The following is a 25256-nucleotide window of genomic DNA, read 5'->3' as shown; positions in this document are numbered from 1 at the left end:
TGGGTTCCTAGGATTCATGCATCTAGGGTTCCATTTTAACTCCTAGACTTAATGCATAGATATATAAGTATAAAACTGTATAAGTGTAGTAATTTAAAATATGGGGTTATGCATCGGGGCTTGCCTTCTTGAGCGGGGCTGGGGTTAGGGATGTCAAAGACTTCCGAACCTTGGTTCGGGGCCTCAGTTAAATCCTCGGCAATGTTCACCTGGTCTTCAGAAAACCCTTGCTCGGGTTCCGGAACTAGTTCGTAGACTCCGTCGTCGAGTGTCGTTGACTATACATGATATGCAATGATTTGAATTAGGCGGTTCTTAAGTTAAGAATTTTACTTCATGGCAAAGTTGCAATCTAACAATGAATAAACACAACTTCATAACACAAGAAATTTGAATTCAACTCTACCATTGGTATCTTAATTCAATTATCATAATTAATTAAATTAATTGAATTTGGTTAAAAAGTTTGATTTTTATTTTGAAATCCACCAAGGCTATGGCCTTGAATTTTTGTGGGTAAACTTACTTCTAGCAGATGAGCTTACTATAAATTTTTCATAATTTTCTAAAAATAGAAACTAAAGCATTTGAATTAAGTTCAAATTTCAAGTTTAAATTCAAACCTTAGACAAAACAGTGCCATAAATTCTTGAAAGATTTACTATGAACTACTCAATTATAGAGCATCACATGGTAAAAAGATCTAAGCATGAAAACCTTAGTAACATTCTTGAATAAATTTAGACTATTTCAAGCTTGATTTGCATAAGTTTAAATTAGTTCAAGCTATGGTCCGGTATAGCAAATGAAATTTGCACACAAGCTTACTCATACCCTAAACAGGCTACACACCAAAAATCACAAGCAATAGACTTAGCATGCAAAAGTTACACATAAGGTACCCTCTTGCTAAACTTTAAAATAACTCAAAAAGCATTTGGTTTCAAACCAGATTTTAATAACCAAAGTTGTAGAGCTAAACTTCTGGAGTACAACAAAACTGGTTTGCTAATTTTTGGATTTTTCTACAAATTCCTATGGATTTTCAAAGTTGGCTGATTTGAAATAGGGGGGTACTGATTTTCCACAGAAAGGCCCCTGGAAAGATTTGAATCCTTGCAATTGGGTCCTTTGTCGGGTTTTACAGAGAAACCGATCAATGGCGATCGAATTCCAGCGAGGGGGCTCACCGGCGGTGAGGGGAAAGTGGGGGAAAAGGTTCAAGAGCTCACGGCGGTAACGGGGGTGGCTGGTGTTGGGGAAGAGAGGGGCTGAGACGGCGAGTCGACGGCGAACAGGGGCGGGCGGCGGGGCTCCGAGGGGCGGCGATGGCGTTCCGGTGGCCGGAGGGCAGGAGAGCGGCGGGGAAATAGCTAGAAAGCTTCCTCGGGGTGATGTGGTGCTGGTGGTGTGCTTGGCAGGGGCTGAGAGGCGGCAGAGCGTCAGGACGACGGTGAGACCGAGCGGCGGCGGAGCTGGAGCTCACCGGCGCAGTGGTCCGGCTGCTCTAGCGCGGAAGAGTGAAATTGGGTGGGTCTGTGAGCATCAGTGGGTGGCGGCGGTGCTACTGGAGCACTGGATCGAGGGTGGGAGGCGACAGAGGCAGTTGACGATGGTGAGCCGAGGCAACGGCAGAGCTCCGGCGAGAGTACTCGAGCGGAGGAAGGAAAGAGAGGTAATGTGGCGCGGTGGAATGAGTAAACGAAGTCGAGAGGGACTCCTGGGCAAGCTTTAAGACTAGGGGAGGCACAACATGCGCGAAGCAGCTGCTGGCAAGCTCGGCGGCGCGCGTGGCGGCTCGGGCGGCGGCGGCGCGATGTGGAGGGGCAAGGAGAGGGCCAGCAGAGGCCGGGAAGCGGTGGGTGCGGTGCTGGAGAGGCACGTGGCGCGGAGAAGAGCGGGTGGGGCAGCTGGAGCTCGGGAAAATGGCCGGCGAGGGCGGCGGGGTCACGGGCGCGAGGCAGAGCAGGGGGAGGGGCTGGAGGTTGAAGACAAGGACTGATCTGCGATTTTCCAAAAAATGCAGGGACTCCACTGTAAAGCCAAAACAACTTTCAAACCATAGCTCAAATAAAAATATGCCCAAAAGAAAAAGTGTAGAGCTTAGTAAGATCTACAACTTTGCTTTAAGGTTCACTTTCAAAAGAGTTAAGGATTTGAATCTAATTTAAAACTTGGCAAAATTTTAAACTTTGGAGAAATCCTATTTAAATTCTACACTCCAATTGAATCCTTAGGGTAGTTTCACTTCTCACCAAGGTTTAAAAGTAAGTACTTGCTTCTTGCAAAATAAACCTTTACACATTTTGATTTTACCTACCATTCTCACCTATTTTGCACCAAAGGACCTATATTTCCCAGAATTACAAAAATACCCTTTTGCCTTTACATTTAAGTTTTTAACACACATACACAAGATCAAACATACACACTTTATACTAGAATCTAGTGTGTTTTAATTCTAAGTACCTGAATGTCACACAAACGCCCTCGTGAATCTCCCGCAGTATGTCGTAGCCGTCTTCTCCTGTGACGCACTTCATGAGTACACCTAACCATGCGCCACGCCGGTAGAGTTTATTGTCAACAAGGACGAAACCCTTACTTCTGCGCATGACACGAGCTGCCTCTGCGCTTCTTGCATCCATCCCCGCTGGTAGTATTTGATCTCGGATGAAGTCGATATAAGCCTCTCTCGAGTCCTCTCTAAGCATCATAACCTCCAAATCAGGCTGTTGAAGGCCAGCATCAGTGGTTACCTGAGATGAGGACTTAATGGATGGCTGTTTCAACTCCTAGACAAAAACTCCCACTGGAACCTGTGCGCGGGTGGATCCTAGCTTGGATATTATATCTGCGCCAACATTATGCTCCCGTCCTACATGATGAACCTCCAGGCCGGAAAATTTATTTTCCAGCTTGCGCACTTCTTGTACATAAGCGTCCATGGTCTCCTTGCTGCAGTCCCACTCTTTGTTGACTTGGTGAATGACAAGAAGTGAATCACCATATACAAGTAGTCGTTTGATGCCTAGTGATATCGCCAAACGTAGCCCGTGAAGCAAGGCTTCATACTCGGCTTCATTATTGGCTACCTCCTAAAGGATCTGGAGGACATACTTCAGTTGTTCGCCTCGTGGAGAATTAAATAGGACTCCAGTATCGCCGTGTCGAGCTTAAGAGATCCATCGAAGTACATGGTCCAGTGCTCTGGCTTGTCGACTGGAGTTGGAACTTGGTTCTCTCGCCACTCGGCCATAAAGTCGACTAGAGCTTGAGACTTGATTGCAGTGTGTGGCCTGAAGTCAATTGACAAAGCCCCCAGTTCCACTACCCACTTTGATATATGCCCCATGGTATCTTGATTATGAAGAATATCCACCAACGGAAAGTCCATAATCACAGTGATCTTGTACTCATCGAAGTAATGGCGCAACTTTCTCGATGTAATCAGTATAGCATACAAAAGTTTTTGAACTGCTGGGTATCGTACCTTGGATTCGGAGAGTACCTCGCTGACAAAGTACACGGGCCTCTGCACTCCAAATGCATGGCCTTCCTCGCAACGCTCGACTACAATGGCACTGCTGACAACATGAGTTGTCGCCGCAATGTAGATTAGTAGATCTTCTCCCGGCAGTGGTGCTGTAAGGACCGGAGGGGACTGAAGGTGATGTTTCAGATCTTGTAGGGCCCGCTCGGCCTCCTCCATCCACTGAAAATTGTCTTGGCATTTCAGGAGCTTGAAGAAGGGTAGTCCTCTCTCCCCGAGTCGGAAGATGAACCTGTTCAGGGCTGCCATACATCCTGTTAGCTTCTGCACATCTTTGATTGTGGCCGTAGCCCCCATATCAGTGATGGCCATAATCTTCACAGGATTGGCTTCAATTCCCAGGTTGTTGATGATGAACCTGAGCAATTTCCCTTATGGTACTACAAAAATGCATTTAGTTGGGTTGAGCTTCCACCGATACCTGCGTAGGCTGCTGAACGTCTCTTCCAATCTGCAATCAGGTCGTCGGGATTCCTGATCTTGATGACCATGTCATCCACGTAGGCTTCAATGTTCCGATGCAGCTGATTAGCAAAACACATCTGAATCGCGCGCTGATAGGTTGCTCCCGCATTTTTCAACCCGAAAGACATAGTTTTGTAAGCGTATGTCCCGAACGGGGTGATGAACGTGGTTTTGATTTGATCTTCCTCCTTGAACGCAATTTGGTGATATCCCGAATAGCAATCAAGGAAGCAGAGAAGTACACAACCCACCGTCGAATCGATGACTTGATCAATGCGCGGTAGCCCGAAGTGATCCTTCGGGCAATGCTTGTTGAGATCGGTGTAATCAACGCACATTCTCCATTCATTATTGTTTTTCCATACAAGGATGGGATTAGCTACCCACTCTGGATGGATTACTTCTTTAATGAAGCCAGCCGCGAGGAGTTTAGCTATTTCCCATTTAATTGCCTCACGCTTGTCGTGAACAAACCTTCGAAGGCATTGCTTTTTGGGCACAGCCTGTGGGTGTACATTCAGACTATGCTCGATCAGTTCCCTGGGCACCCCTAGCATATCCGCTGGTTTCCACGCGAATATGTCTCGATTAGCCCAAAGGAAACTGACGAGCGTGAGTTCCTATTTCTCATCTAAGCCTGCGCCGATGACGGCAGTCTTGGATGGGTCACCCTCCTGGAGCTGGATCGACTTGAGAGCCACATCACCGGTCGACTGGATGCTCGACTTGCTGGCCTTTCTCATAGGGATTTCCAGCCCAGCTTGGGAGAGCTACTGCGCGGCCGTGAGTACTTCCCCTGAAGCATCTGGCACACAAGTCAAAGCATACTAGATCGCCTCCTAGTTGCAATCATATGACTTCTTCAAGTCGCCTCGGAGAGTGAGTACTCCACTTTGTCCTGGCATATTGAGAAGCAAATAAATATAATGCGGCACTGCCATGAATTTGGCAAGTGCCGGTCGGTCTAGTATGGCATGATAAGAAGATTCGAAGTTGGCAACTTCGAATTTAACAAACTCGGTGCGGTAGTTCTCCCTCGTGCTGAAAGTGACTGGAAGAACCACCGTGTCAAGTGGATGCGCCGTATTACCTGGGACAATGCCGTAGAAAGGAGACTTGCTTGGAACAAGCAAGTCCGTTAAGTCCAGACCCATCTTTCTCAAAGCGCTGGCGAAGATGAGGTTGAGACCACTCCCACCGTTGATGAGCACTTTGGTGAGCCTGACGTCTGCAACCATCGGATCCAGGACCAGGGGGAACTTACCGGGCTCCGAGAAACTTGTCCACTGATCATCGTGTGAGAACGAGATGGGGACTTCCGACCAATGGAGTGGTCGTGGTACCGCCGGCTCGACAGACATGATCTCCTGGAGAAGCAGTTTCTGTTCCCACCTGGAACCGAAGTCTCCATCTCCCCCAAAGATGATGTTGACAGTCTTTGAGGCATCCTGGAACTTCGCGTTGTGCGATTTGTCCCCTTGGTCGTTCTCTTCAGGTTCTTCGTCCGCTGGCTTGTTCTTCTTGCCGCCACCGGGATTGCTAAATGTCCTCCGGAGGTGGTAGCAATCAATTGCTGCATGATTGGCACCTGGATGCATGGGCATTTCTTCTGCAGGAGCTTTTCGAACCCCTCCTGCGTTGTTGTCTTCTTGCCTCGCGAGGGACGATCCACAGCCGCGACGAGATCGTCTGGCTTGCGCTTTCAGGATGGACCCGAGTAGTCCTGCTGGCTCTTTTCAGTACGGTTGTCATTTCGACATCTCAGGTTGCTATCATTGCGCCTCGGGAACCGCTCCCGCATATTTTCCTCCTGCTCAGACCAGTCGTGCATCATGTCATGAAGCCTTGCAACAGTTTTCGGTCTGTTCCACCAAAAGTCTCTGTAGATGCCTGGGTCGGTGATGCCGTTGTAGAAGCAGCCGATGATGTCTTCCTCTGAGATATTCGCAATGGTAGCACGGACGTTGAAGAAACGGCGTGTATAGGACCGTAGGAGCTTGTTACGTTCCTGTTTACATTGAGCAAGATCGTGATGAGTACCTGCGCGAGTGATCGCCCCCTAGAAGTTGTCGATGAAGACCTTCTTGAGCCGCTCCTAGGAGTCAATCGAGTTGTTGCTGAGGCTCTCCAACCACGTGAGCGGCGCAGGGTCCAAAGCCATCAGGAAGTAGACGACCTTGGTGATGTTGGAGCCCCTGCGACTTCAATGGCGGTGGAGTAGCAACATAGCCATTGCTGAGGAGCTTGCTTGACATCATACTTGGTGATCCCAATCGACTTGAAGCCCTCAGGGTACTTGTAACTGCTGAACCGTACGAAGAAAGCTGGGAAACGGTCACTACAATCAGTACCCTCTGTCTTGGCTACTTCTCGCTCTGTGCGCCTGGAATCGATTATGGACTGCGCATCGCGTCCTTCATTGATTCGTTGGCGCAGGTCTTCTGGAGGGTTACGATGATTGGCCTGTTGCGGGTTGCCTCCTGGAGGTGGCTGCTGCCTCCCGCCAGTGGCGTGACTCCCGCGGGCGTTGTTGTTGTTGTTGCTGCGCTGAGGTTGAGGACGGCCGCCTGCCGTTCGACTATGAGCCTGGCTGCGGCTTTCGTCCACGCGCTCTTCATTGATGGTGGATGCTGGGTTTTGTTGATCGAGCTGAACCCAAGCCCTCTGTGCGTAGCGAAGTGCTTGGCGCAGATTTGGATCATTACTACGCTCGAGTATAGTAGTTACCCTAGCGATGTTGGCCACCGAAGTCCTGAAGCCCCACTCGCTTACGACAGCGAATTCGGCGTCTAGCTCACGATGCATAGATCGCATGCGCTTGTTGACCCTCCTTCGCCAGACTGCGCGAGCTCTGTTCCTGACCCTCCGTGCCTCACGATCGGCGTCATTTTCGTCGCCGATGTTGGCTGTGGCCTCATCTTCAGATATCGCATCAAATTCAACGATGGGCAAGTCGCCATCATGCTCGCCCTCTTCTGCCATCAGCACCTGGTGTGAGACGAGCTCATCAGAGCTTGCTTCGACTAGCTCGGTTGACTCCTCTGCCACGGTGGCTAATGGCCTGCCTTCCTAAAGAGGCAAGGACTCAAGGTGTGCCACCAGTCGATCTTCGGTCTTGAGTAGATCAGAGAGTTTCATGCCCTTCCAATACACGAAACGCCCCTCTGGAGTGGAGGTGATCATCAGACCATTGTTACCAAAACAACCCGCAGCCCCCCGACGTGCGGTGGCTTCGGGCTTTCCGAGTTGGAGTAAAGAGTCCAAGTCCTTCTCCAATGTGGAGAGAGACTCGGAATTGTTCGCCTCCTGAAGATTAGTGGCCAAATTGTGTAGACCGAATCACGATCGGTTATGCAGATCCTCGGATTGGAATGAGTCCAACCCGAGAAAGGTTGTTGCAGTGTTGGATGGAGTCGCGCCGAAAGCAGACTCCTCCTCGATCCTCGTAGCGGAACCATGGATTGACAAGTCGTCGAGATTATCGACGAACTCGTCGAGGTCGCTATGAAAACTTGCCGTGGGAGTTTTCGGCTTCATGTCGACGAGAAATCGACGAAAACTGCCCGCACCATCTGCGACACAGACCCACGAGCCGAAAACAAACGTCATGCCCTAAGAGGGCACATCACTAGTGAACTTGAATGATGCTATCGAGTTCGCCGGTGGATCTTCGATGCGCTTCCCTACCTGGCGCGCCAGCTGTCGGTGTTTTACCGGCTGCCCACCGAGGGTATACCCGAGGTGGTAAGTTTAGGTTGGGAGACACCGAGATCAGGAACTCAAAGGTGCAAGGAACAAAAGGTTTAGACAGGTTCAGGCTGCGATGTGCGTAATACCCTACGTCCTGTATGGTGGTTTGTATTGCCTTGGGTGTTGATGTTATGTTTTGAGGGAGTCTCTACCCGCCCTTATATATCCGGGAGGACAGGGTTACATGAATCCTAGTATAATACTAGCCAAGAAATCATACTCGAGTACAACTCGAGTAGTTTCCTTCTGTACCGACTAGTCCTACTTTGCATATGAGTAGAGTACAACACAGATAAGGTATAGGACAAGTCCTATCCCCTAATACTGTATGAACTATGTTATGTACATAGTCCCGTAGTCCCGGGTTTGACAACTGCCGCAGCCCGGGATTGAGGACGTGACTCTGCTCGACCCACCACCTCCTGAGCCCCAGCAAATCGAATCCAGTGCTAGTAGTGTTGAACAAGTCGAGGCCACCGATGCTGCTCCTGCGGATGGCACAGGTACGTGTCTGACCTTCTACGGCTAACTGCTTAGATCGTAGGCTTCGTTTATTGAACGCTTTTCGACTTGCAGGTGCCCCGTAGCCATCAACAGAAGAGGCTGCGGGTACTTCTGGCAACTCTGGAACTCTGTTGATGTCTGGGAGAGGATTCAAGAACATTATCACCAACTATCTGTTGGATGATCCTCTCCTCTCGGTCGACAACATGAGGTATTTCCAGAAGATCTCCAAGGAGATGTACAGGTTTAACCTAGTAAGGCATGACTGCTCTTCTGCCATTATGCTTTGTCGAGTTGTTTTGTCTTCTCAGTCTTCCCCCTTGTACAGGATGTGGCCAAACGCTTTCAAAAAAAATCTGAGAAGCTGAAGGCAGTCAAGAGTGGCCTCCAGGAGCTCCAAGAGAAGGATTGACGCATCGAGGAAGAACTCCGAAAGAACATCTATCTTCACAAGGAACTCGACAAGCTGAAGCAGGAGCGGACACGAGAAACATGGCTGTGACAGTTCGTGTATTTGTAATGCTAGGCATATATTTTGTTAGTGTGAAATATGTGTTTGTTAAGTGTAAAGCTCGTGTGTGTTATGTGAAACTTTTGAAAACTGAAAACTGCAAATAGAAAGGGTAATTTTTGTAATTACAGAAAAACCTAGGGTTGTTTTTGCAAACTGTATTTGGATAATGGTAATTTTAAAACAAATGAAAGGTGGTTTTGTAAACATGTTTTCCTTATTTTATCCCTTGTAAAAATATATATTTATTTATTCAAAAGTTTTATTGGAAATGTGTATGTTGAAGTGTGTAAAAATTTTGGGTAAAATGGAGAAAATAAGGGTATTTATGCAATTTTATAAAAGTACAAGTCCTTTTATGCAAATGTTTGATTTACAAAAGTAACTTTTAAATTTACTCAGGACTAAAGTGTAAAAGTGCAAGTCATCATGACATGTCTATCCAGTCATTATGACGAGTCTGTCCCGTCATCATGACGTGTCATAAATGCTTGCATTTAGGTCCTAAATTTTATAAAGTTACGCTCTATAGGACAAAAGTAATTCAAATCCGACTTTTGTTCAAAGATTCACGTGTAAAAATATAAGTTTTGAGTTTTTGAACTTGAGCCCTAAAGTAATGTTGTAGAGTTTGAAAAACTCTCCAACTTTCGTTTTGGGCATTTCTTCATTTGGGTTTTAAATCAACGGAAAATTTTGTTTTACAAATAGGTCCCTGCAGTTTTCAGAAATTACGCATAAGTCCTTGGAAGATCCTAGTTCCCTTCCTCCTCTGTTTTTTCCTCTCTCTGTGCTTTCTTTTATCTTCACTGGTAGCGTTATCCTCTGGTTCCATCCATCCCCACCCGGTTCTCTCCTTCTCTCTCTATTTCCTCCTCCACGCGGTACAGATCAGGTGCTTCGGGCGCGTGTGGCGCTGGCGCGCTGGGCGGCAGGCGGCGCTCGGCTGCCCGGTCGGGCGCTGGTGGCAGCGGCGCGGCGCCAGAGCGCAAGGCCCGAGCGGCGCGGGGCGCTGCGGGCGCGGGCGAGCGGCTCTGCGCGGGAGCGCCCGGGCGCGCGCGCAGGGGCCCGTGCGGCGGGAGCTGGCGCGTGAGCTGCGGTAGGGCGCAGGCGCTGGTGCGGCGCGGCGAGCGGACGCGGAAGCAGGCGGGGGCGTGGGCTGCGAGCGGTAGGCGCGGCCGCGGCTCAGCGCGGCTGGCGGCAGCGGCCCAGGCGGCCCAGCGTGCGGCGCGGCCCGGCGGAGCAGAGTGCGTGAGGAGGCGCGGGCTCGGGCGCTGGCGGGCCTAGGCGAGGCGCGCGGGCGATGCTGAGGCGGCACAAGCGGTGCGCGCGCGGCAGGCGGTCCCAGAAGCAGGGGCGGCTCGGGCGCTACGCGCGGACGCGGAGAGCGCGGAGCGGGGAGTGCTCAGGCGGCGGCGGGCACAGGGGCGGAACTGGCTTGGGCGGAGCAGAACACTGGCGGCGGGCTGGAGGAGGCGCGTGCGTGGGAGAAGAGGCACCAGCCAGGCGTGGCGCGCGCGGAAGCTAGTGCTGGGCGCAGTGCAGGGCGACACAAGCAGAGGTGGTTCGGCTCGGCGCAGACGCGTGGCAGCGCCGGAATGGACGTGGAGGCAGGTGTTGGAGCGACGGATCGGCGCGCGTGGAGGTGTGGCAGCGCGCGGCACTGGCAGCGCGGAAATGCGCGGATAGGGCTGAGGCGTGGCGGCTCGGGACTGACTCGCGCAGAGGGCAGTAAGGCCGCGCACGGCGGTAGCTTGGCGAGGGCGGCCGCGGAGGGACCTGCGATGCGGTAAAGCCGAAGCGAAGAGCGGGTCCGGCAACGGAGGAATGGGGAGGAGCTATGCAGAGCATTGACGAGCAGGGCAACGACATGCGGAGCGGCGGCGTGCAGCGCATGGCAGCGTTCCCGCTAGGCGAGCTCAGGCCACGACCAAGTTGGTGTGCAGGAGGGTTGCGCGTGATGGACATTAGAGGCCGTCGAGGAGAAGGCAACGGGCGAAGTTCGGCGGCACTGCGGACTGCTCGCGGAGAGTTTGGAGGTGGCCAGGTGCGAGCAGACCTCAATCCTCGCGAAGGCGGAGAGGCGTTTATGGCACGGCAAGTCGGAAGGAGAAATTGTGGAGCGAAGGCGGCAGTCAGGCGTGACGAGCTCGGAGGAGCCTCGATGCAACCAAGCACAGCAGTCCTGCAGGAAGCTACGCGGGTGTGCAGGCCATGTTTCAGTGGCACGCATGCGTGAGCAAAAGAAGACTCAGCTCGTGAGCAGGAAAACCCTTCCTAGGGTTCGTGGAAAAGTCAGTATAGCGAACCCGTTCGGCTCCATCATCTCGTCCTAGGGGTCACGACGTTCAGCAGTTTCTACCCTCGTGGATCGCTCAACCGCTATCACCATGAGTCACCGCGAAGACTACTCCTTCGGCCATCTTCCACCCACGGCAACCATGCTCGGCGAACTTTTTCGTCACCCATGGAATCTCGTCACCGTCGAGCACTTCTCATCGCCGATCTTGTTCGCCACGGGAAATCACTTTCCATTCGTTCTCCTCTATAAGACTACCCCAAGGTTTGCCCTGTCTCACTGAATCTTCCTAATACCGGCGACTACTTTGCCGGAATATCGTCAGTATCTTCCTGCTGTCTGTTTTTCCCGGACCAGGGACTTGATTGCTATGTTTTAGAAAGTTCTAGGGTGTTCTTTGTAAAATTTCCAGAGCTTCCTTTATTTCAAATCGATGAACTTCTACATTTCATAAATTTTCGTAGAAAGTTCATAAAAATGTAAAATCAATTTTGTTTGAAACCCTAGGTCAAAATTTACAAGTTTATGTTGTGATCTTGAATTGAAAATCTTGATGTGTGTCAAGTGTTAGGGAATGAATGTGTTATGGTGCTTTATATTGTATACTCGTGTTATAACTGAAGAGTAAGCCATAGAATATATGTCTTAAATAGAGATGTGTGATGTTTAGTTAATCCTGTTATGCGAATGTTTATATCCCTGCCATCAAGACTTTAACCTTATCTTGATTGCCGTTTCTTTAAGATCCTTTTCGTAAAAGGATCCCTGTTAGTTTATATGTTTTTGCTGCTTAACTAATACATCTCTGCGGTTATACTTCAGCGTTGGCTATCAGTTCAGCCGCTAAGCATCCGTTTTTTTTAAGTCTATGGTGTTTCTATGTAACAACTGTCAACCGATGCTTTTCTTTTAATATGTTCCTACCATCGGTTAGTTAGCTGATACGGTTGTTACCTTTCTAGTATCGGCTACTGCCGATACAATTCTTTTGTTCTGTTCTATATCGACTGCACAGAGTCGATGCATCGGAGATGCACATACGATCTTAGAGTTCTTGCTATTGGCCAATTCAAGCCGATTCTAGCTATCTTCCATACCAATCTAATATGGCCGATCAATCCTTAGTTTTCCCATCCTTATCCACACACTTCTATCAGTCGATTTATCGACTGAGAGATCGGCTATATATCTATCGGTCATATACCCTTAACCACACTCCCATCGGTTGTACGTCACTCAATAGTTGTGCTGACGTAATCGAGTCGATGCAACCACACCTAGTTACCTAGGTTAATAACTTGGCACATCTCGGCTAAACCCTTGTTGTTCCAATCGGCTCTGTTGTAATCTCCAACAAGTAGCCGATTCTAACTAATCATCCACCAGAAGCTCTATCTAAGTTTAGTTTTAGAACTTTTTGGTTGTTATGTAAGTAGTAGGGTTAATGAGTGCTGGATTGCAACCTTGTTGTGAGGTGAAATAGCTTCACGTGCACACTTTGAATGTGATGTCGCATTGCATGTAGATACGACTACTTCAGCAACGGTACCTACGAGATCTCCCCGGAGTCTACAGAAGATGTTTCTGAAGACCAAATGAACGTCACCAAGGATTAACTGAAGCCCCGAACCAAAGTTCGGAAGATATTGACATTTCTGACTTCAGTCCCACCAGTAAAGGCAAGCCCCGGACATATCCCACTACTTTATTTACACTATAATCTATATCTATCTAAATTATATCTTGCATTAAGTCCAGGAGTTGAAGTGAAACCCTAGATGCATGAATCCTAGGAATCCAATGTAATGTTCCTGAGTCCTTATCGGATAGATGCTCCGCTAATAGGACCGGTAGAAGTCGGGTGATTTCCTATCACTCGCGCGATATAGGTGTTGTAATGTTTACATTCCTGTTATCACTATAAGGATACCGGACGGGAGTTCTGTGAGGTATCATGGTTGAGGTGATACCCCGTCTGTGTTGTTGAATCTGTTAAGGTCGCAGCGTGTGGAAGTGCGGGTTAAGTGTTTGAAAGTACTAACCACATGCCGCGAAATATGGTAAGCGGTAAGCCTAGTAGCCAATCGGCCCGAGGAGTGGACATACCTCCCACCACTCGTCTTGCTTCTTCTGGTTACTTATGTTCGACTGAGGAAATACGTGTTGCAAGGGCAACCAGGAATACGGGTTTTGTAGTCGCGCTACAGACGTATGTCCTGCACGAGTGATGTGCGTATGTTCCTGCAGTCGCTTGTGGTGGCTCTGATCCACGAGTCGGAATGAAAGGTAAACGGTTGCTTCGGAACGACCCTGTGGTGTTCCAAGCGTGTGAGTTAGGTTTACCTTGCAAGGTTGAATTTTGATTCAGGAATCGTCCGCCTCTCACGATGAAATGAGACTGCTTATCCCCTTTTTCCACATAGAGTAACAAGAGCAATATTATGGTTATCAAAGATGATGCTTGACCAAAGATTATACCATGCTTGCTTAGATATAGGTGCTTACTTAGAATGGATAATTAACTAGAATCTGAAAGCTAAAACTTGAAATTAAGGATCTACTCTTTGTTGCTTTTCAGCTGAAACTAAACCCAGAACCATTATAAGCTTTCATAAGTCTAGTTATGGGCTAAGTATACCCAATCCCGGGTAAGCCTTGCTGAGTATTAGTATACTCAGCCTTGCTAGTTATATGTTTTCCAGGTAATACCTTTGAAGATTCTACTCTCCCCTGTCATAGCCCTGTGCTCTTCCAGAAGGTTGGACCGCGGAGTGAGATCCGTTCCCGGCCAACATTGGTGATCTCGAGTGATGTCATGTCTGGGCTTAGCATGACATCCATCTTGACGACGTATTGTAAATCATCACTTATGTTTTCCGCTGCCAAAAGCCAAAACTTCAACAGGTTGTACTGTTTTCTCTAAGTTGGAAATTTCGTACTACTTTTATAACCTCTTGTAATGTAATTCCCTTTGATGTAAAATATGATGGTGACTGTATCTCTGGACTCACCTTCGTGTGAGGTAACCTTATTTGATCCTGTGTATCGGTGGTTTATCGGGACGTTACCCGACAGGCCAAGGGATTATACCGTTTGAAGGACGTTGGAGCCCTCGGAAGTGGACTCACGTACTTGAGCTGGTATAATTCAGGTTGGTTCTGCCACAATGGCTGCTCAAGAACGACATCCGTAATCTTGAGAAGTCCAACTCCGAGCTCCAAGAACAGCTCAAGGAGCAGAAAAAGGCGCATCAAGGCAAGTCCTTTCCTCGCTCGAGTACTTTCTCTAGTAGTTGGTCTTGTGTTCTGAAACACTGTCTTCACCGCAGAGGTTAAGAAACTCTTAGCTTATAAAGAAGAGTTACTTATTGATGTGAAGAATATGCTATATCATCGCACAGATGACATCGATAAGCTGTAGAAGGTGATTGCTAATACTGAGCAGCAGTTCATCGATTGCCTTCAGCAGATCAAGACGCTGGGCGAAGAGAAGGAACAGCGCCAGAAAGAGCTGGAGGACCTAAGGGGGGCCGTCCGACAGCTGGTTGAAGTGGTGGATCCGCTAGAAGACGGCGCAGCAGACGGGCGATCCCTGCTGGAGCGACTTCGCGGAGCTTCGCAGAAAGTCCTCAGCTTCGTCACTGAGGCCTCCACAACATATGTTAGCCATGCCTTAGGTCTTGTAAAGTTGTTTTGGCCTAAGGCTCAACTAGAGGTACTCGCACAGGGTGTAGCTGCGGATTGCTCTGAAGAGCAGTTCAGTGAGTACCTTCTAGAGGCCAGGCCTGTAGTAGAAAAAATAGTGGAAAATATAGAACATGATTGAGTTATTGTAAAGATAAGTACTGTTCTCCTTGTAAATATCTGTTAGTGCTGTCTATATTATCATTGCCTTGTGATTTCTGGATTGCCATCCACGTTCATAGGCTAAGTAGTAGGCACTACCCCAGGTGCAGTGACCCTGGGAGTAGTCGATATAGCTCCTCAAGTAAGCCCGTCAAACAAGTTAGATAGAATCCAATCGAGCGGATCTAACCTGTTTGGAAAAACGCAATCATCATCGCAACGACTATCATGCTCGTAGCAAGTAGTCAATACTACCCCGAGTGCAGCGACTCTGGGAGTAGTCGATATAGCTCCTCAAGTGAGCCCTTCAAACAAGTTAGATTGAGTCCGATCGAGCGGATCTAGCCTGTTTGGAAAAACGCGATCATCATCACAACGACAGCTATGCTCATGGCAAGAAGTCAATTTATATGAAACTTGAACGTGGCTATAGCCTCCGAATTTTAATAGAGAATTTACATTCCTGATTCTGTGGCACATGGCCTCCAAATTGAATCGGAAAGAAACCACCTTGGTGCTCGAAGAACAGCTATCACTGCGTATCTTCTTATGGGTAAAACTTTCGTAGGTTCTGTACATTCCAGGAATTTGGGACGTCTTGGCCCTCGGGGTATTGTAGTCGATAAGACCCTTGTCTTGTAATCTGCTTGACGATGAACGATCCTTCCCATCTTGAATTGAGCTTGTGTAATCCTGACTCATCTTGGATGCGGCGTAGGACCAAATTGCCTATACTGAACGACCGTTCTCTAACGTTGCGGTCGTGATATCATCAGATCCCTGTAGGTATCAAGCTGACTGAACAAGAGCAGTGCAGTGAGCCTCTTAGACAGAGTCTAGCTCTAGCTACCTTGCTTCATCCGCCTCGCCTTCGTTGTACATTTCAACCCTTGGGGATTTCCACATGATATCAGCCGGTAAAATTGCTTTGGAGCCGTAAACAAGAAAAAATGGTGTTTGACCTGTGGCTTTGGACGGCTGAGTCCTGAGCCCCCAGATGACATGTGGCAACTTGTGTATCCACTTTCCGCCTTTCTTGCTGTTTTCATCATAGAGTCTTTTCTTGAGGCCCTTGATTATCATGCCATTAGCCCTCTCGACTAGACCGTTGGCTCTTGGGTATGCAACAGAGACGTATTTGACTTTGATGCACGCATTTTCACAGAACTCCCAGAATTGGTTAGTCGTGAAGTTTGATCCCAGGTTCGTGATGATGGTATTCGGAAAGCCGAAGCGATGCACAATGTCGGAGATGAAATCAATGACTCTGTCTGGTGTGAGCTTGGTTATCGGCTTGTACTCGATCCATTTGGTAAACTTGTCGATCGCTACCAATATGTGGGTAAAACCGCCTGGCGCCGTTGTAAATGGCCCAATCATATCAAGGCTCCAGCAGGCAAACGGCCAGGATGGCGGTATGGTGATAAGATTTTGGGCTGGGATGTGAGATTGCTTGCCAAAGAATTGGCAGTTTTGGCATCTCCATACCAAGTCTTCAGCGTCTGACACTGCGGTGGGCCACCAAAAACTAGCTCTGTATACTTTCCCGACTAGCGTTCTTGAAGCTGTGTGGTTGCCGCGTACTCCCTCATGTATTTCCTGCAGTATGTCGTAGCCGTCTTCACCCGTAACGCATTTCATGAGTACACCTGATCGTGCGCCACGCCGGTAGAGTTTATTGTCAACTAGGACAAAACCTTTGCTTCTACGCATGACACGAGCTGTCGCTGTGCTTTTTGCGTTCATCCCCGCTGGTAGTCTTTGGTCCCGGATGAAGTTGATGTAAGTTTCTCTCCAGTCCTCCCTGAGCATCATAACCTTCCGATCGGGCTTCTGAAGGCTAGTATCAGTGGTTATCTGAGATGAGGACTTGATGGATGGTTGCTTCAGCTCCTGGATGAAAACTCCCATTGGGACTTGTGCATGGGTGGATCCTAGCTTGGATAGTATATCTGCGCCGATATTGTGTTCTCGTATCACGTGATGAACCTCTAGTTCGGAAAATTTATTTTCCAGCTTGCGCACTTCTTGTACGTAGGCGTCCATTGTCTCCTTGTTGCAGTCCCACTCTTTGTTGACTTGCTGAATGACCAGAAGTGAATTGCCGTATACAAGTAGTCGCTTGATGCCTAGTGATATCGCCAAACATAGCCCGTGAAGCAAGACTTCATACTCGGCTTCGTTATTGGATACCTCCCAAAGGATCTGGAGGACATACTTCAGTTGTTCGCCTTTTGGGGAGATAAATAGGACTCCAGCACCTCCGCCATCGAGCTTAAGAGATCCATCGAAATACATGGTCCAGTGCTCTGGCTTGTCAACTGGAGTTGGAATTTGGTTCTCTCTCCATTCGGCCAAAAAATCGACTAGAGCTTAAGACTTAATTGCAGTGCATGGCTTGAAGTCGATTGACAGAGCCCCTAGTTCCACTGCCCACTTTGATATACGTCACGTGGCATCCTGATTGTGTTGAATATCCGCCAACGGAAAATCCATAATCACAGTGATCTTGTACTCGTCGAAGTAATGGTGTAGCTTTCTTGATGTGATCAGTATTGCATATAGAAGTTTCTGAACTGTCGGGTATCGTACCTTAGATTTGGAGAGTATCTCGCTGATGAAGTACACAGGCCTCTGCACTTCAACTGCATAGCCCTACTTGCTGCGTACGACGACAATGGCACTACTGATGACATGAGTTGTCGCCGCAATATAAAGTAGTAGATTTTCTCCCAGCAGTGGTGCTGTGAGGACCGGGGTTGACTGTAGGTATTGTTTCAGATCCTGCAGGGCCTGCTTGGCCTCTTTCATCCACTGGAACTTGTCTTGGCGCTTTAGGAGTTTGAAGAAGGGTAGTCCTCTCTCCCCGAGTCAGGAGATGAACCTGTTCAGGGCTGCCATACATCCTGTTAGTTTCTGCACATCCTTGATTGTGGTCAGAGCCTCCATGTTAGTGATGGTCGTGATCTTTTTAGGATTGGCTTCAATTCCCCGATTGCTGACGATGAACCTGAGCAATTTCCCTGACGGTACTCCGAATATACACTTTGTTGGGTTGAGCTTCCATCGGAACTTTCGCAAGCTGTTGAACATTTCTTCCAAGTCTGCGATCAGGTCCTCGGGATTCCTGGTCTTGATGACCACGTCATCCACGTAGGCCTCAACATTCCGATGTAGCTTATCGGCGAAGCACATTTGAATTGTGCGTTGATAGGTTGCACCTGTGTTTTTCAACCCGAAAGATATAGTTTTGTAGGCATATGTCCCGAACGGGGTGATAAACACGGTCTTTATTTAATCTTCTTCCTTGAGCGTGATCTGGTGGTACCCCGAATAGCAGTCAAGAAAACAGAGGAGTACACAACCCGCCTTCGAGTCGACGACTTGATCGATGTGCGGTAGCCCGAAGTGGTCCTTTGGGCAATGCTTATTGAGGTCGGTGTAGTCAACGCACATTCTCCATTCATTGCTCTTTTTCTTTACAAGGATAGGGTTAGCTACCCACTCTGGATGGATTACTTCTTTAATGAAGCCAGCCATGAGGAGTTTAGCTATTTCCCTTTTGATTGCCTCTCGTTTGTCTTGAGCAAACCTGCGAAGGTGTTGCTTTTTGGGCACAGCTTGTGCGTGTACCTTTAGGCTATGCTCGATCAGTTCTTTGGGCACCCCTAGCATATCCGCTGGTTTCCACGTGAATATGTCTTGTTTAGCCCGAAGGAAACTGACAAGCACGATTTCCTATTTCTCACCTAAGCCTGCATCGATGATAGCGATCTTAGATGAGTCGCCCTCCTGGAGCTGGATCATCTTGAGGGCCACATCGCCGGTCGACTGGATGCTCAACTTGCTTGCCTTCCTTGTTGGAATTTCTAGCCCAGCTTGGGAGAGTTGTTGCGCAGTCGCGAGTACTTCTCCGGAAGCATCTGGCACACGTGTAGTCAAAGCATACTGGATGGCCTCCTGGTTGCAGTCATACGACTTCTTCAAGTCACCTCGGAGAGTGAGTACCCCACTTCGTCCTGGCATCTTGAGAAGTAGATAAACATAGTGCGGCACTACCATGAATTTGGCCAGTGCCGGCCTACCTAGTATGGCATGATATGAATATTCGAAGTTGGCTACTTCGAATTTGATGAACTCGGTACGGTAGTTCTCCCTCGTGCCGAAGGTGACTGGAAGGACCACCGTGCCAAGTGGATGCGCTGTGTTGCCTGGGATAATGCCGTAGAAGGGAGAATTGCTTGGGACGAGCATGTCCGCTAAGTCTAAGCCCATCTTTCTCAACGTGCTGGCGAGATGAGGTTGAGACCGCTTCCACCGTCGATGAGTACTCTGGTGAGCTTGACCTCTACCACAACTGGGTCCAGGACCAGGGGGAATTTGCCGGGCTCCGAGAAACCGGTCCACTGATCGTCTCGTGAGAACGAGATGGGGACCTCCGACCATCGGAGTGGTCGTGGTACCGCCGGCTCGATGGACATGATTTCTCGGAGTAGTAGTTTCTGTTCCCTCCTGGAACTGAACTCTTCGTCACCTCTGAAGATGACGTTGATGGTTTTTGAGGCATCTTGGAACTTCACGTTGTGCAATTTGTCCCCTTGGTCGTCCTCCTCGGGCTCTTTATCCGTTGACTTGTTCCTCTTTGCGTTGCTGGGATTGCTGAATGTCCTCCGGAGGTTCTAGCAATCGATTGCCGCATGATTGGCACCTGGATGCCATGGGCATTTTTTCTGCAAGAGCTTTTCGAATTGCTCCTGCGTCATTGTCTTCCTACCTCGCGGAGGACGATCCACAGCCACGATGAGGTCGTCTGGCTTGCGCTTTCGAGATGAACCCAAGTAGTCCCGCTGGCTCTTGTCAGTACGGTTGTCATTTGTGAGTCTCAGGTTGTTGTCGTTGCGCCTCAGGAACCGTTCACGCATCTTCTCCTCTTGCTCGGACCAATCGTGCATCATGTCACGAAATCCTGCAACAATTTTTGGTCTGTTCCACCCAAAGTCTCTATAGATGCCTGGGCCAGTGAGGCCATTGTAGAAGCAGTCGATGATGTCTTCTTCCGAGATGTTCACAATGGTGGCTCATACGTCGAAGAAACGGCGTGTGTATGATCGTAGGAGCTTGTTGCGTTCCTGTTTACACTGAGCAAGGTCATGATGAGTACCTGCGCGGGTGATTTCCCCCTGGAAGTTGTCGATGAAGACTTTCTTGAGCCCCTCCCAGGAGTCGATCGAGTTGTTGCTGAGGCTCTCTAGCATGTGAGCGGTGCAGGGTCCAAAGCCATTGGAAAGTAGACGACCTTGGTGGTGTTGGAGCCTCCTACGACTTCTATGGCGGTAGAGTAACATCGTAGCCATTGCTGAGGAGCTTGTTTGCCGTCGTACTTGGTGATCCCAATTGGCTTGAAGCCCTCAGGGTACTTGTAACTGTTGAACCGTGCTGTGAACGCTGGAAAGCGATCACTGCAGTCGGTACCTTCTGGATCGGCTACTTCACGCACTTTGCATCTGGAATCAATTATGGATCGCGCATCGCATCCTTCATTGATTTTTTGGCGCAGGTCTTCTTGAGGATTCTGATGGTTTGGATGAGTAGGTTGTTGCGGGTTGCCTCCTGGAGGTGGCTGCTGCCTCCCACCAATGGCCTGACTTCCGCGAGCGTTGTCGCTGTTATTGCTTCGTTGATGTTGAGGACGGTCACCTGCCGTACGACTGTTAGGCTAGCTGCGGCTTTCGCCCATCTGTTCTTCTCCGATGGCTGACGGCGGGTTTTGTTGATCGAGCTGGATCCATGCTCTCTGCGCGTAGCGAAGTGCTTGGCGCAGGTTTGGATCGTTGCTGCATTTGAGTATGGCGGCTACCCTGGCGATGTTAGCCATAGGGGTTTTGAAGCCCCGCTCGCTCACGACGGCGAACTTGGCGTCCAATTCACGATGCATAGATCGTATACGCTCGTTAACCCTCCTTCGCCGGGCTGCGCGGGCTCTGTTCCTAGCCCTTCGTGTCTCACGCTCGGTGTCATTTTCGTCGCCGGCGTTGGCTGTGGCCTCATCTTCGGATATAAGGTCAACTGTTTTGTTGGGTGAGATGCCATCGTCCTCCCCCTCTTCTGCCATCAACACTTGGCATGATATGAGTTCGTCGGAGCTCGCTTTGACTAGCTTGGTCGATTCTTCTGCCATGGTGGCTAATGGCTTGCCCTCCTGAAAAGGCAAGGGCTCGAGGTGTGCCACGAGTCGGTCTTCACCTTCGAGTAGATCGGAGAGTTTCATGCCCTTCCAATGCACGAAACGGCCTTCTGGGGTGGAGGTGATCCTCAGACCATTGTCACCAAGGTGACCCGCAGCCCCCCGACGTGCCGTGGCTTCAGGTTTTCCGATTTGGAGTAAAAAGTCCAAGTCCTTTTCCAATGCGGAGAGGGACTCAGAATTGTTGGCCTCCTAAGTTTCACTGGCCAAATTGTGTGGAACGACTTGTGATCGGCTATGCAAGTCCTCAGATTGGAGCGAGTCCGATCCGAGCGTGGTTGCTGTAGTGCGAGGTGGAGTCGCGTTGAAAACGGACTCCTCCTCGATTTTCCTGGCGGAGCCATGGGTCAACAAGTCATCGAGATTGTCGACAAACTTGTCAAGCTCGCTGTGGAAACTCGCTGTGAGAGTTTTCAGCTTCATGACGTCGATGGTGAGTCGACAGAAATCGCTCGCGCCGTCTGCGACGCAGACCCATGAGCCGAAGACGAACGTCATGCCCTCGGGGAGCATGGCACTGGTGAACTTGAATGATGCCATCGAATTCACTGGTGGATCTTTGATGCACACCCCTACCTAGCGCGCCAGCTGTCGGTGTTTTACCGCCTGCCCACCGAGGGGTATACCCGAGGTGGTGAGTTTTAGATAGGGTGACGCTGAGATCAGGAACTCGAAGGTGCAAGTAACACAAGGTTTAGATAGGTTCGGGCCGCGATGTGCGTAATACCCTACATTCTGTTTGGTGGTTTGTATTGCCTTAGGTGTTGATGTGTTTTGAGGGGGTCCCTGCCCGCCCTTATATATCCGGGAGGACAGGATTATATGAATCCTATTCTGACACTAGCTTAGGAATCCTAATCGAGTACAACTCGACTAGCTTCCTTCTGTATCGACTAGTTCTACTTCGCATGCGAGTAGAGTACAACATAGATAAGGTATAGGACATGTCCTATCCCCTATTCCTGTATGAACTATGTTATGTACACAGTCCCGTAGTCCCGGGTCTGACACTTGCCGTACTGGGCGAATCTTGAGATCTGCCATGCAATCGATGGTATGCACCTGATGAAGAATGTGTTTGGTAACACAATTGGGCTCCTTCTGGAGACATCACCAAAGACAAAGGATACCTTGAAGTCACGTCAATACCTGGTAGCCATAAAGATAACAGAAGATCTTCACCCGTGGATAAAGGGAATGGAAGATATGAACTTCCCTTAGCTAGCTACAACTTGACACATGATGAGAAGAAGTCAATGTGCGAGAGCTTACAGTGGATCAGAGTTCCAAGTCATTTCTCATCTAACATAAGGAAACTAGTCTCAATGAAAGACCTCTCGCTATGCGGCTATAACTATCATGATTGTCATGTGTTATTGACCGAGTTCCTCCCTATTGCAATCAGAGCAATCAAGCCAGTATACGTGAAGATGGTAATCACTCAGTTGTGTTACTTTTTCAAAAAGATTTCTCAAAAGGTGATCTACGAAGATGAATTGCAGGATCTCCAAGAATTTATTGGGGAGACTGTAGCGCAGCTTGAGATATGCTTCCCTGTGGGATTTTTTGATATAACGGAGCACCTAATGATTCACATGGTCGACCACATACGTGCACTTGGTCCACTTTACCTACACGAAATGTGGACATATGAGCGTTTCATGACCATTCTAAACCGGTACGTACTGAATCGTGCATACCTTGAGGGGTCCATGATAGAGGGATACAGTACTGAGGAAATCATCGAGTGTTGCCTAGGTTACCTAAAGGATAAAGTAGGCATTGGTTTACCCGTTCCACGTTTTTTGGGGAGGTTGGAAGGGGTTGGCACAGTTGGGAGGAGAACCTTCATCGACAAGGATTTCAAAGGTGTGCAACAAGCACATTATAACATCTTGCAGCATCTCATGATAATGACACCTTTAGTCAACGAACACTTGAGCATGATTCCTACAAAAAGTAATGGCTGCTTGGATGATTGGATCATGAGAGAGCACAAGCGTCGATTGACTGCATGGTTGAAGGACCTGGATCTACCAGATGGGGAAACCGTGGAAGAACAAGAGATCAAAAGATTGCAGCTAGCCCATCTAGCCAGTTCATATCATGGCAAGGGTATAGTATTAATGGATATCTATTTTATACTGCCACAAAGGACAAGAAGACCGTGTCTTACAACAGTGGTGTTCGCATTAAGGCCTTAGATGAGAGAAAAGGCTAAAGTACCACATACTATGGCATCATAGATGATATATGGAAGTGCACTATGGTTCCAATATACAAATTCCGGTGTTTCGATGTCGTTGGGTCAAACACCTAAGAGGTGTTGAGGTGGACGGCTATGGGCTCACAATTATTGACCTCAACAATGTTGGTTACAAAGACGACCTATGGGTACTTGCTTCACAAGTTGCACAGGTACTGTACATAGCTGATTCCGCAAAGAAGTCAAAGCATGTTGTCATCCCTGAAAAGTAAGATATCATAGGAGTTGATGGCATCGATGATGTGGAAGAATATAATCAGTACAATGAAATGAATCTCTTCACAGACCTACCACAGAAGATGAGTATTATAGAAGCAAGCATAAGAAAAAATGACAATCCATGGGCACGCAAGGATGGACAATCGAGAATTGTTGCCGCTTAAATATGTAGCTAGTAAATTTTTTTCGATTTCATGTAATTTCTCTAATATCTCGTGCATCCATGTATTCTGAATGAATTATATATATGAGACGTAATGATGAATTTTGTGGATGCATAGAAGAGAGAAGAAGATTTGATTTTTTAAGTACTTATCACACTCACACACACTATAACACACACTAACGAATTTCAAAGCCAAAAAAGGAAAAAAAATTGTTGTTGTATGACTTGAGTTGTATGAGATAGTAAGTGTGGGAGAGACCTACATTGTCGTTTCAACACTCTTAACCAATATATACACTGAAATATGGTTGTCATATTTTTTTTCTAGTTCTATAGGTGACAATAGCCTTAGGGTACATATTTCACTTTTTTGATGTGTTTTGCTATTTGTTTGGAATTAATTGAATTAACAAATCACATAAAAGAGGTAAAATTTGTACGCTAAGGCTATTGTAACTAGAAAAAATATACCAAGTATATTTAAGTATATATAATGCTTAAGTTTGTGGAAAGCACAAAGTATGGATTAAGTTGTATGGGATAGTAAGTGTGGGAGAGCCCTACATTATTGTTTCAACACTCTTAACCATTATATATACTGAAATATGGTTGACATATTTTTTCCACTTCTATATATCACAATAGTCTTAGGGTCCACTTTTTTGATGTGTTTTGCTATTTTTTGGAATTAATTGAATTTGCAAACTAAACTTGAAAATCCTTTTCACGAGCGGGTGGGGGCATCACCCGCCCCTAGAAATGCCCCCTCTATATATGGAACCGGCGGCGGGGACTTGGACAAATTTTTGATTTGAAGAGGATGACGCCGGAAGGCTGCCAAAATTTCACCCCGAGCAGCCGCTGCTCCTCCTCGCGTGAAGCGTCCCCCCATCAGGGAAGACTTAAAAGTGATGCTTTATCAGTCCCAGGAGGCTGATAACACTTTTATTACATCAGATGGTACATCACCGTACAGCTCTACGCGGTAATGGGCAATGAAGCGCCACTATCGCGAGGATTACAACTAAAACCCACACTACTACGCTAGCTACGAAAAGAGGGTCATCAGAGTCTTGCGCCATGCGGAGTTCCAGCGGTGGCCTTAACCACAGGCAAGACTGCGTGCAGGACGAAACCCTACTCGACGTCTTCGGGGAGGTATTCTGGATCTTCTGCTGTAAAAAGTAATAGTGGGGTGAGTACAAACGCACTCAGTAAGTCCAATCACACCCACGGAGGGGGGTATAACAGAAACCAATGCACGGGACAATCTAAGGATAAGGTTATGGTTTATTTGCGGAAAACTCAGTTGTATGCATAGGTTCGTTTAAAAACATTTTCAAAACAAGTTTTTAGTACCAAGGAGCACGTGATGTCGATCCACATAGAATCCAAGTTTTAAGCTGCTACCGGACTCCCCGTCCGCCGTAGCAC

This window comes from Panicum hallii, chromosome 9, assembly GCF_002211085.1.
Source record: "Panicum hallii strain FIL2 chromosome 9, PHallii_v3.1, whole genome shotgun sequence".
Classification (NCBI taxonomy): Eukaryota; Viridiplantae; Streptophyta; class Magnoliopsida; order Poales; family Poaceae; genus Panicum; species Panicum hallii.
The sequence above is the reverse complement of the archived record's forward strand: the minus strand, read 5'-3'. Positions refer to the sequence as shown.